Consider the following 11771-nt stretch of genomic DNA (forward strand, 5'->3'; position numbering starts at 1 on the left):
GTTTTCTGGTCAGAATATAACAAATAAGGAATATACTGTAGTTGTACTGTGCCTTTAATTATACTTTCTTTTACAGCTCTGGATCAGTGATTGCAAATGCAACTGTAGTCTTCAATACCACCTCTATCAATCCAACCATTTGCTATGCAATCTTTATTAGCAATGCCAACGCCAAATCCCAAACTCTCCAACTGAATATGGACTATACAACCCGTAAGATCTCATTTTGTACATATAGTTTCTGGTGTTCCTCCTTCTCTTAAATTCTATATATGTAATCATTATTCTTGTTTTTCTTTAGGTGACAGAGTAGAACAAACAACAATGCCTAGGTCTACAACAACCACCACTACAAATCCTACAACAACAATACCTACAACTACAACATATACAACAGCACCTACAACTCCAACACCTACAACAGCACCTACAACACCTACAGCAGCAGCTACAACAACTACAACAACAACACCTACAACTACAACACATACAACAACACATACAACACCTATAACTACAACACATACAACAACCACAACCCCTCAAACAACAACACCTACAACCAAAACCCCTCCAACAACACCTACAACAGCACCTACAACGACAACACTTCCAACCACAGCACCTACAACTACAACACCTACAATGACAACACCGACAACAACACTTCCAACCACAACACATGAAACGACAACACCTACAACTACAACACCTACAGCAGCACTTACAACAACTACAACAACAACACCTACGACACATACAACAACACCTACAACACTTACAACCATACCCCTTCCAACTACAACACCTACAACCACAACACCTATAACTACAACACATACAACACCTATAACTACAACACCTACAACCAAAACCCCTCCAACAACACCTACAACAGCACCTACAATGACAACACCTACAACCACAGCACCTATAACTACAACACATACAACAACACCTATAACTACAACACCGACAACAACCACGACCCCTCAAACAACAACACCTACAACCAAAACCCCTCCAACAACACCTACAACAGCACCTACAATGACAACACCTACAACCACAGCACCTACAACTACAACACCTACAATGACAACACCGACAACAACAACAACAACACCTACGACACATACAACAACACCTACAACACTTACAACCATACCCCTTCCAACTACAACACCTACAACCACAACACCTATAACTACAACACATACAACACCTATAACTACAACACCTACAACACCTACAACCCCTCAAACAACAACACCTACGACCAAAACCCCTCCAACAACACCTACAACAGCACCTACAATGACAACACCTACAACCACAGCACCTATAACTACAACACATACAACAACACCTATAACTACAACACCGACAACAACCACGACCCCTCAAACAACAACACCTACAACCAAAACCCCTCCAACAACACCTACAACAGCACCTACAATGACAACACCTACAACCACAGCACCTACAACTACAACACCTACAATGACAACACCGACAACAACAACACTTCCAACCACAACACATGAAACGACAACACCTACAAACACAACACCTGCAACTACCACAACCACAAATACCACAATTACTACTACCACAATGCCAATAGCTACCACAGCACCGACAACATCTACAACTACAACAACTACCACTGCACCCACGACTCTAGCACTCACATCTGATACTACTAAAATCCAAGATCCTATAACATCTTCAAGCAAAACAAACACCTCCTCTGATGACACTATATTGGTTTCAACCACAACAAAAAAACACCATAATAACCCAGAAGTGACCATTACAACTGTGAACAAACAAACATCTTCTCACAGTGTTTCAACTGGAAAGTCCAGTGATACCCCAACATCAGGTGGCAGCAGCGATGGGAGCAGTGACTCAGTGCCAGGATGGGGTATCGCCCTTTTAGTATTGGCGGCTTGTATCTTGTTACTACTCCTAATCATCTTTATCATGATGGTGAGTCATCAAACAAATTTAATACAATATCCTTTCTTTTCATTGAACAGTTTTAGTATTTAGGCTTATTTTGATGACAGTTGGGTTTACATGAACATCCTCATACTCTGAAAATCTTGTTGAAGTTTGACTCACTGGAACAAAACCTAATTAAAGATGCACTAACCAATATTTTTATATTGGGAATAGAACAAATAACCTTGTGGGAATGTTTAAGTCATAGCCCAGACCCCACAGAGAATTATATCAAATTTGACAGTGCTTTTCTCCCTTAAAATGATGTTCCCATACAATGATACTGCATTGTCAATTATGTTTTGAGGGAACACATCACACTCAATCATATTGTACTCTATGGGTACAGTAGGTGGAGCCAATTGAATACACACCCTGCTGCAACATAACATGTTGCTCAAATGTACAGGTCCTAACTTGTGTATCCTTTGTGGCCCTCAAAAGCCATTGAGTGCTGGATTAATTTTGGTCTGGGTGAGAACAGGTGCAAGATTTTGGGATTGGGTATAGGATCGTTCCTTTGAGTCCTTTTAAGGCCATGCCATTTGTTGGAGGAATTAAAAATACACACATCTTCCTGATGAGGTTGTTAACTTTTTTTTCTACTCTCTGAACTCTGCTTTGTTGCAGTGGGTTAGATGGTGTTGTGTGAAAACAAAAAAAAGTCAAATGAACACAAAGGATCCATATTATTCTGAAGCGAAACAACCACACCAGGACTCCCTGCCTGTGTACTCAACTGAAACCTCAGTGACACCAAAACCGGGGTCTACCCCTGTCATTATTGTAAGAACACTGCAAATTGTGCTTATATATTTGTAGCCATGTATGTGAAATGAACATTTGTTTACATGCATGTAAACACAATTGGTCCTGTCATGTTTTTTTTTTTTTTTTTAACAGGGGGATACTCCCAAGAAGAACAGGACAGGGTTCTATGCAGTAAATCCCTGAAATTGATGAAAGGGAGCCATCAAGCATCAGGTAGCACACTTATTTCCTCCAAATAGATTATTTTCCCCATGTATATCGGAATGACCCATAAAAGTGAATGCAGGGGGACAAACACTGAGTCTGAACGTTTGACTTTAGAAGCCTAACATTTCCAGTTAACAGTTTACACAGATTAGTCATTATAATACTCCATATTACAATGAAATTTTACCCACATTATAACACATATCGATACTGCATAATTGATTCTGTTACACAAGTACCAACTTTAAAGTTTGCAGCAGACAGTATACACGATATTGCCAAAAGTATTTGTTCCCTTTCTTAATCCATAGGGTTTAATATGACGTCGGTCCACCATTTGCAACTATAACAGCTTCAACTCTTCTGGGAAGGCTTTCTATAAGGTTTAGGAGTGTGTTTATGAGAATTTTTTTTCAGTCTCTGTAATTCATCCACACCAACTCGCTCATCCATGTCTTTATAGACCTCGCTTTGTGCACTGGAGCACAGTCATGTTGGAACAGGAAGGGGTCATCCCCAAACTGTTCCCACAAAGTTGGGAGCATGGAATTGTCCAACATCTCTTGGTATGCTGAAGCATTCAGAGTTCCTTTCACTGGAACTAAGGGGCTCCTGAAAAACACCCCCACACCAAACTTTTTCACGTGGCACAATGCAGTCAGACAAGTACTGTCTCCTGGCAACCGCCAAACCCAGACTCGTCCATCAGATTCCCAGATGGAGAAGTGTGATTCGTCACTCCACTGCTCTAGAGTCCAGTGGCGGCGTGCTTTACACCACTGCATCCGACGCTTTGCATTGCACTTGCTGATGTTAGGCTTGGATGCAGCTGCTCAGCCATGGAAACCATTCCATGAAGCTCCCTACACTGTTCTTGAGCTAATCTGAAGGCCACATGATATTTGGAGGTCTGTAGCGACTGACTCTGTAGAAAGTTGTCGACCTCTGTGCACTATATGCCTCAGCATCCGCTGACACTGCTCCATCATTTTACGTGGTCTAGTCACTTGGCTGAGTTGCTGTCGTTCCTAATCGCTTTCACTTTGTTATAATCCCACTGTTGACTGTGGAATATTTAGGAGTGAGGAAACTTCACGACTGGACTTGTTGCACAGGTAGCATCCTGCTTGCTTTTATACACCTGTAGCCATTGAAATGATTAGAACAACTACTTTCAATTATTTGGATGGGTGAGTGAATACTTTTGGCAATATAGTGTATACAGTATATATCAGCTGGATAGCTCAATGGATAACACCACTGAATTCGGGTTCCATTCCCAGTTAGGATGTGGCAAATCAAGTGTGGTACAAGATGAGTGAAACCAATATGTCATACTGGCGTGGATGGTTCCCCGGACAACCAGATTCGCGTCAGGTGTTTGGGATGTGGGCTCAATGGATGCTTCAAAACCCAACATCTAGCTAGCTAGCTAGATGACACTAGCTCAGTGTTGCAACGTCTGCAAACAGAAACTGCTAGCACAACTAGAGATTGATGAGGTATAACTATGCTATGGCAAGGGAGAGCCAGGTCATGTAAGATGAACAGCACAAGCCATAAGGAGCAGTATCCCCCATGTAGAAAGAGGCTGGAGGCCAAGTTCAAGGCAACACGGTGAGAAGTTAGCCAGTTATCAGAGCTACAGAGTGGTACTAGAAAACAATTACCTAGGAAGTACATTAAACTCTCTGTACCAGAGGCACTGGAGATAGTCAAACAGGCTGCCCGCCTGAAGTAGTACACTAGAGAAATAGAAGTAAGGAGTAAGGAGAATAAATAGGACATTCTTCACCGAACCATCCAAAGTGTACTCCCAGGATGCAACACATAACACCAATGCTCAGTGGCTAGTGGATCTGAGAGCAGACCACAGCAACCTCCCAGAACAAGACCCAGTAACCAACACAATGGTAGACATCCAAGAGTCATGCTGGACAGCACCAGGCCCTAATATGATCAATACCTAGTGCCTAAAGAAACTAACTGCACTCCATTCATTCCTGGTAGCACAAATTTACCAACTGCTATTGGATGGGACCCACCCAGAGTGGTTAACCCAAGGCCAGACAGTACTGACCATGAAGGACCCCGAGAAGGGTTTAATTCCTTCTAACTACCTGCCAATAACCTGCGTCTGCACAACATGAAATCTGTTAGGCATCATTGCAGCTAAGATGAGTAGGAACATGGATCAATACATGAGCAGGGCCCAGAAAGGAGTTGGTAGTAACACCAGAGTAGCCAAACACCAGCTACTGGTTGACAAAGCAGTCACTCAAGACTGTAAGACCAGACAGACCAACCTGTGCATGGCCTGGATTGATTACAAAAAAAAGCCTATGACTCCACACACACATGGATACTGGACTTCTTTGAACTGTACAACATCAACTGGACACTAAGAGCCTTCATCAAGAACTCAACAGGGCTGTAAAAGATGACTGTAGAGTTCAACTCAAAGCCAATTGAACAAGTTACCATCAAGTGCTGTATACCAAGGATATGCTCTGTCCCTGCTGCGCTGCATAGGCCCCGCAGCCAGATCATCATTAAGAGTGGGTACAGATACCAGTTTCAAAGTGGAGTAACCATCAGCCACCTCCTCTACATGGATGACGTCAAGCTGTATGCTAGAAATGAGCATGGCATCAACTCACTGATCCACATCACCAGGATCTAAAGCATCATTCAAGGGCATTGGAATGTTATCAAAGGCTGGATAAGTGTGGTCAGATGGTATCCAAGATAGGCAAGATGAACACAACTGAAGGGGTTGGATTAATAGAAGACAACCTAGCATATCCAGGACAGCTATAAATACCGTGGTATCCTGCAATTAAAATCATGAAGAGACTGCAAGAAAGTCAGTTACAGCCAAATACCTACACAGTCAGCTGAATGGAAAGACTATCAACATGTACACACTGCCATCAGATACCGATACCGAGATTACTGGTATAATAACCTTGCTAAAGGAAGAGATAGAAGCCACTAGCAATTTTTACACAGAGATCCCACCATAATCACAGAAAGAAGACCTCTCAATTTGCCGAAATCGCAAGACAAGAAAGCTCCTCACCATGCATGGAAGGTATCACCCAGTCCAGCACTCTGAGATTGTACATTAAGTGGAAGGAGGGAGACTGAGGACTAATCAGCATCACAGCTACTATCCAGGATGAAACAACCAAGATCTAGGAGTACATCAGAAAGATGGCCACAAGTGATGACCTGCTAAGTGAATATCTCAGACAGCAGAAATCTGAGGATGAGGAGGAGTAGGAATAGGGGGAAAAACTGATGATGGCTAACCAACCAGACATTGTAGTGGTGGACGAACAGAGGACAGCAGTAGTAATAGATGTACATATCCCAAGAGACAGAAACTTCAGAAAGAAGGAACATGAGAAGCTCAAAAAATACCAAGGGCTGAAATAGGAGCTAGAAAAGATGTGGTGAGTAAAGGCATCAGTGGCAGGGTCCAGGATCAATATTCAACATCTCTGTCCAGATAAACTCAGAGGAACAGCACATATACTGAACAGAACCCTCCGAATCAGTGGCCACTGGGAGAGGAGCTTTAAGGAGGAAACACAAGACCTCCCATGGTGGAATTTGTCTAGCACTTCTGTATTGAGAAGTCAACACTAAAGCCTCTCATGGGGATAGTGACGTTGAGTCTGGTGAATTGTTTGACAATGTGATGTGTATTTTTGATGAATCTTGAATTATAATCTGACAATAATAAACATACTTGATAGGTCACTTCCTCTGTTCAGAGACTCTATAGATCCATTCTTTTTTTAATCAGATTATGTAAAAATGCTGGGATTTCAAAGAAAGAAATGTATTCCTGGTGAAACACATTGTTTATTCATTTTTCACTTTTTTTAATCTTGAATTAAAGGATTACATGCTTGTGGAAACCACATATCTTGAAAACGTTGGTTTTCACATGACCACATAGTGACAGTTAAATGCATGTTTATGAAAATGCAATGCATCTCTATTTTTCTTTTTTTTTTTCTCTCTCAGAGATGTTGAAGCAATACATTCTCTGTTATGAGTCGAGGAAAGGCTCATGAAATCAAGTGCATTGTCTTCAAATGTCACCAAGCAAATACAAGGCTAGGTCCTGATGAGTTGACATGTTGGTGATACAGGCACTTTTATCTACAGTAACATTATAATAAATTACTAAATCAATCAACGCAGTTAAATTTGGACTTCATGTTTTGTCACTGATAGTTGTCGAATGCCTCTGTGTTGTGATGAAGAGGGAGTGACGTTTCTGACCTCTCCCACTCTCTCAACACTATGGCTGTTAATCACGGATTACTAATGAGCGTTTGATACCAAGGTGCTGCCTGACAACATGAGGCTGGGCTTAGCGTGTCAAGGTTATTAAATGAAGGCATGCATGCTATACATGTAAATGTTTTAGGATAGGGATAGCACAGTTTCACAAACAACACAAGTCTACAATACAAATGTCAGTTTGGGTTTGTTGGTTGAACCGAACCCTGGAGCATTTAACCCCTTCGTTCAGGTTGTTTGGCATGATGATTGAGCAGATGATTGCTCTGCACTTGACTGATATGGTGTTCAGCACCTATGAACACTGTACAGTTCATTTGAAAACAGCTTTGTTCTGCTGAAGGAAGTCATGGTAAAAAGGCGTCAATGGGGTCTAATGTCATGTTCTTCCCTCTCATTCAGGTTTGTGGTCGTTCTTCCAGATAGACTGCAGTGAGCAGAGACTCATGAAGTCCACAGTCAGAAGCTGCAAGGATTAACAACTATCAAGATGTTTTGACAATTATATATATATATATATATATGATACACACACACACACACACACACTTCATTTCTGTTTTAAAATATCATATATGGCAACATTATTTCTCTGCATAACAATTATTCACTCCAAGCTTATGTGTTTTTATTAAATGTTTTCCTGCATGATTTCAGGAACATTAATTGATACAACTCTATTTATAGTAAGTCATTATGTATGCCTAAAATTGTTGTCATATTTGCTACACAAATGATTATTGTGGGTTAAGTATTGAAACATTCTAATAAAATCTGTCTCAATATGATTAAAGTAAAATGCTGATGTTTGGCTCACTGTGTTTTTCTACCTTCTATGCAATAAAAGCACATACAGAGACAATCACAGAGATCACTAAATAGATTGGGAGTTAGCGCTGGGTTACAAGGATTCATTTTTAAACATTTCCGAAAACATCAAATTTGTTTTTAATGCAAACATTTGTACCATTTAATTATGATTAAATTTTGAGCTAAGTGCTCCATGGGGAGAACAATAGTTTATAAAGGATTAAAAGCATAACAATTGTTTTACGGCATTGCGAGCTAGCTGCCCTGTTGTTAGGCTAGTTGACTAGCAACTAGCTTTGTTTGCAAATAAACAAACACACATAAACTGTCATCTGAGCAACAAGACTGAAAGAAGGATTCAAGATAGAGAAAAGGTTAATAAAAACATTGCTGACCTTCAAGAAGACGTCTGACAGCTTTCCGTTGAGTTAAAGAAGAAAAACTCCCTTTTGTCCGGCAACATGGATGTGGCCTCCAGTATGCCCAAAGGATTGCCTCACTCTCTGCGACCCTCCAGTACACTGTTGCATGACGGGATTCTTCCTGTCCGAAGTCGTCTGTCCGCAGCCATCCTCCTGCTTAACTTCCAAGCCATCCTGGTCTGAGGTGGTGGTCTGCAGCTGCAAAAGGGACTTTGATGGGAATACACCTCTCCAACCAGTACAAACATCTGTCTGTTGAATGCCCAGTGGAGTTATTGGCAGTTCCGGCACCACTGCACCGTACTCCCTCCCCGAAGACGACACCTGCAGACACATTCCCCCCCGCCGGAGGCTAACGAGGCCTGAGCAGCTCTGGCGTCACCACACCAGTTCTCCTCCCCTGGATCATCCTTCATCCCAGGGTTGCTCTGCTCACTCCAATCCCATGTACGAAGCATGAGATGTATGATGCAGCTTGCAGACAGTTTTAACAACTTTTTTTTTAACCTGTTAAGCAGATCTGAAAAGTCTGTTTTTATCTCCGGTCCTATCCCTATATTGGGCCGGGGGGTGGGCCGTTTTTAGCAGGATCCTCAGACTCCACACCTGGCTCCAGTGTGCCTGCAAAGCACACAATATAGGCTTTATCAACAATTTTAATATCTTTTGGAACTGCTTCTCTTTAGGTCTTCTCCACATGTATGACTATTTCAATCCCAACCATAATCATTTTTATCAATATCCGGTGTGTTTCTACACATTAGCTAAATCAGCCAAATCCAGTCAAAGTTGGGTTGTAAAACATAAGGTCTCTCTCATATAAGTCTCTCAGGACTTTATTATAAGCTAATTTCCATCTGCAGTCCCTGGGCAGGTAAGAAGAATAAAATAGTGTGCACGCGCGCACACACACACACACACACACACTGACATTCAAGATTACTGAAACCTGGATATGTCACGGATATGGGTGGACTTTAATCGAAGCCACTCCTTGTACTCTTATCTGAATCAGCCCAGGTCATCGGGACGTGGCAGTCATCTACAAAACTAATCACAAATGCTCTGTAATCTCATTAGGTCGCAATTCCTCTTTTGAACATCTTAAGGGGCGTTCACACCGGACGCGATAGACGCGAATTGAGCGGCAACTCTACATTGAAAATCAATGTAAATGGCGCGATGACACAAGATTCAGGTGGCGGCGGCGCGAATGGAGCGTCTGGCGCGATGAGACGCGGCGTGAATTTAGTGTCTGGAGCATCTGAAGCACCGCAAATAAAGTGAAAATATCGAACTTTTCAGGCGGCATTGCACCGCAACATCCAATCAGCGACGAGTTCAAGCCGACGACGCCGCCGTCTCCCTACGGCGGGAGATCCTGGCACCGACCCGAGTTAACAGGTCCTCGAACTGGGCTCCAGTCAGCCTGAGGTACCGCTGGAACTGCTCGTCATCCAGACGGAGCTCCTGGAGGAGACAATGAAATTCCCCCAGCTCCGTGCGTCTCTGGAGGACTTCATGAACCCAGACACGACGGCGGGTGGTTTTCCAGCGTTTCTGGGACTTGTACAGCAGGTAACCTACAGTGCAGCAATGGTGGTGATATCAGCCATGATCGACATGGAAAGAGAGCGGGTTGAGAAATAACGGTTCAAAAATGAGCGTCATGCACGAATGACACAAATAGTCCAAAATGATCAAGCGGCGCGATACAAGCGTCTCGAGCGATTGTATTCGTGTCTATCGCGTCCGGTGTGAACGCCCCATAAGGCCTCATCCACACGTACCAAAACAATCTTTTCTCTGGTTTTCCTTGGCTTTGTGTCAATAAAATCTGCGTCCTAATGAATCCATTGTAAACGACTCAGCACGCTGTAGTAACGCTGTAGTAACGCTGTAGTAATGCTGTAGTAACGCTGTAGTAACGCTGTAGTACATATTCCAGGCCTATAAGTGGCACAGTTTCTGCTACAAAAATTCAGCAAAACTGAGAAAATAAGAATATGCATAAAGCTTGCATGTTGTATACAGACAGTAGAAGAAGAACTGAACACAACAAGAACAACACGACGATGGCGAGTGAAAGGTAGAAACCAAAATATTTTGTGTGGACCGATCATGAGTGTGAACTGCTGCTGCAACTCAGGGTTAAGAGGTCAAAGGCTAGAGGGTTGAGGGGTGGGGCGATGACATCATCGTATGCATATTTGCTAAAGACACGAACACAGACCCGTTTTTTTACTTTTTCACCCTGGGACCTTGTCTCAAAAAAGTGCATTTACAGGCACCAACAACTCTGGATCCATTTGGACGGTCGGCCCAAACATGCAAGATTTTCTGCGTTTACAGACAAAAAACGTTGGACAGGCCCTTAGTTTTTTAATAACAGGTAAAACCCCAATGCTCTTTGTTTTAGTCTATAGGCCACCTAAACCTTTCTGCAAGATTTCTTCAATCTTCTAACTCACATCATGTTAATGTATGACAGAATTCTGCTCCTAGGAGATTTTAATGCCCATATATTGCCAACAAACACTGTTATACATAATATATTGTATTTTGCATCTGCTATTGATGCTTTTGTTATTTGCACTATCATCCTTTGCTGCTGTAACCCTGTAGTCTTCCCCACTGTGGGACTAATAAAGGGTTATCTTATCTTATCCTTTGGACTTTTTGTGTCTATCAGTGGTGCTACCTACTCTATGAGTCACACTCTAGATTTAGGAATGTCATCCGGCTTTGTCCCTGTAGACCTGGTCATAGAGGACTCTGGTATATCAGACCACAGAACCATAAGCTTTATTATGCTGCAAAACCATTTGAGACACTATTGCACCTGTGGGAGACAAACGAAGACAAGAAAATTGCACGTCCATCCATCCGTCGATCTGTCCATTAGGGGTGTGCGATATATATCGTCTACAATAATGATTTGATTTCTTAATTAAGAGTGGGCTTTAAAAAATCCTATTTGATAATGCTAATAGTTGGGGCTGGCTCAGGTTTGCCTTGAACCAGCTCTTAGTTATGCTGCTATAGGCCTAGACTGCCGGGGGATTTATAATGACACACTGAGCCTGTCTCTTTTGCTATTCTGGAATGTTCAATTCAATTAAATTTTATTTATAGTGTCATATCACAACAGAAGTCATCTCAGGCCACTTAACACATTGAGCAGGACTAGAATACGCTTAAAATTAGTCAATACAATTTCAAAGTCCC

At 42.2% G+C, this 11771-nt stretch overlaps 1 long non-coding RNA gene across 1 annotated transcript; it reads left to right on the top strand.

The window, feature by feature from the left end:
• Positions 1 to 1630: 1630 nt before the first annotated feature.
• On the top strand, positions 1631 to 2992 carry LOC311027686. The gene is made up of 3 exons (XR_014598622.1): positions 1631 to 1998; positions 2644 to 2799; positions 2917 to 2992. It is a non-coding gene; the product is annotated as an uncharacterized lncRNA (long non-coding RNA).
• The last annotated feature ends 8779 nt before the right edge of the window (positions 2993 to 11771 follow it).

The sequence above is a fragment of the Eutrigla gurnardus genome (genome assembly GCF_963514095.1).
Source record: "Eutrigla gurnardus genome assembly, chromosome: 17".
In the NCBI taxonomy this organism is placed as follows: Eukaryota; Metazoa; Chordata; class Actinopteri; order Perciformes; family Triglidae; genus Eutrigla; species Eutrigla gurnardus.